At 34.7% G+C, this 2385-nt stretch overlaps 1 protein-coding gene across 1 annotated transcript in view; it reads left to right on the top strand.

The window, feature by feature from the left end:
* LOC107752676 (leucine rich adaptor protein 1-like) overlaps positions 1 to 2385 on the top strand; it is a 6203-nt gene that overhangs the window by 1305 nt on the left and 2513 nt on the right. The window lies entirely within an intron of this gene.

The raw sequence follows: 2385 nt of genomic DNA, 5'->3' as shown, positions 1-2385 counted from the left end.
TGTGTGAGTGAGAGAGTGTGTGTGTGTGTGAGAGAGTGTGTGTGTGTGTGTGTGTTCTGTGAGAGTTCTGAATGAGGCTGAGGTGTTTTGGTCACGTGTTCTGCTCGTGTTTCTCGGGTCTAGTCTAGTTCTTGTTTACTCGAGTCCTGATGGTCCGAGGACTGGGTTGGAGCGGGTTAACGGCTCGGTTAGTGTGATTAACGGCGGAACAGATGGTCAGAGCTCACAAACACTGACTCCAGATCAGTTCCTTCACAGCTTCTGAAGGCTGCAGCTGTTCTGTGGCCAGCAGGTGAGCACTGCTTCTGATCAGAACTGAACAACACACACGAGCAGCACTATTGTCTCACTCTGTGTTGATGAAGGTGAAGATGATCTGCTTGATGAAGGTCTGATTCGCGTTAAATGTTGATGCATCACATAATCGTATCAGACCAGCTGGTGTTAGCGTTCAGCTCGTGTTGATGTGATTGGTCACGTTGTAATCTCGGTATTATTTACAAGCTATTATAGTATGTTCATATTTTTAATTAGCCTTTATTTTTATACCATTAGTTTTTAATTTTAGTTTGTTTTAATAAAAACAATTTTAATTTAATTGTCAATTTTTATTGTTCAATTATTCTAAATATTTATATTTAGCTTTTATTTTCGGTTTCATTTTTTTTATTTATTTATTTTTTTTATTCTAGTTATCTTATTTCAGTTAGGTTTTTTAATTTAGTTTAAGTTGTTCATCTAATATTTACATTTTATTTCATTTGATAAAAAACTATTCTGATTAGTTCTAGTTGTTAGCGTTCAGCTCGTGTTGATGTGATTGGTCACGTTGTAATCTCGGTATTATTTACAAGCTATTATAGTATGTTCATATTTTTAATTAGCCTTTATTTTTATACCATTAGTTTTTAATTTTAGTTTGTTTTAATAAAAACAATTTTAATTTAATTTTTATTGTTCAATTATTCTAAATATTTATATTTAGCTTTTATTTTCGGTTTCATATTTTTTTTTATTTTTTTTTTTTTATTCTAGTTATCTTATTTCAGTTAGGTTTTTTAATTTAGTTTAAGTTGTTCATCTAATATTTACATTTTATTTCATTTGATAAAAAACTATTCTGATTAGTTCTAGTAATATTTAGTGCTGGGCAATGATTAATTGTGATGAATCGCATCCAAAATAAAAGTATTTGTTTATGTAATACATGTGCGTGTGCTGTGTATAATATACAGTGGCATGCGAAAGTTTGAGAACCGCTTGCAGAATCTGTGAAAATGTGAATAATTTTAACAAAATAAGAGAGATCATACACAATGCATGTCATTTTTTATTTAGTACTGTCCTGAGTAAGATGTTTACATAAAAGATGTTTACATTTAGTCCACAAGAAAAAGGAAAAAAAGCTGAAATTATTAAAATAACCCCCTTCAGAAGTGTGTGAACCCTTGGTTCTTCATACTGTGTGTGGTTACCTGATGATCCACGACTGTTTTGTGTTTAGTGATGCTTGTTCACGAGTCCCTTGTTTGTTCTGAACTGTTAAACTGAGCACTGTTCTTCAGAAAACCCCCAGCTCCTGCACATTCTTCAGTTTTCCAGCATCTTCTGCATATGTGAACCCTTTGAACCCCATGATTCTGAGATCCATCTTTTCACACTGAGGACCACTGAGGGACTCAAACACAACTATTAAAAAGGTTCAAACACGCACTGATGCTCCTGAAGGAAACACGGTGCATTAAGAGCCGGGGGGGAACTTTTGAACAGGATGAAGATGTCCAAATAAATGAAAAAAAAAAATTTTCCATTTAGTTCTGCCCTTCGGAAGCAACAGAAGATACTTACTTGCATGTTTCCCGGAAGACAAATTAAATGAAGGCTCTTAATGCATCGTGTTTCCTTCTGGATCATTTTCTTACATATATACATGCATGTGTGTGTATTTATATGCATAATAAATATACACAGTACACGCACATACTATGTACAGAAAAACATTTATTTTGGATGTGATTAATCGCGTCGCACTAGTAATTTTAGTACTTCAATTTATTCAGATAGTTGCCAAGGCAATATTTCTAATCTTCATTAAAGTTGAACTTTTTCATCTGACACTCATGTTTTATGTTGTTTCTGTTTGATTTCACTGAACAGAAGCTGTTTTCAGTGGTTTTAGTTTAGATGTGTTTTGTGTGTTGGTGATTTAGTGTCGAGGTCGTTGACCTCTGCAGGCCTGACCGCACATTTAAAGAGACAGACACGTTTATCTGACCGCCGTGAGAGACTGGAGGGGCATTTTCAGGTCAAACCAAACCCAGGAGCATATAAACACACATACACTCTCTCTCACACACACACACACTCTCACACACACACACACAC

This window comes from Sinocyclocheilus rhinocerous, unplaced genomic scaffold, assembly GCF_001515625.1.
Source record: "Sinocyclocheilus rhinocerous isolate Xijiao unplaced genomic scaffold, SAMN03320098_v1.1 scaffold1945, whole genome shotgun sequence".
Classification (NCBI taxonomy): domain Eukaryota; kingdom Metazoa; phylum Chordata; class Actinopteri; order Cypriniformes; family Cyprinidae; genus Sinocyclocheilus; species Sinocyclocheilus rhinocerous.
This window is presented reverse-complemented; position numbering and strand designations above follow the sequence as displayed.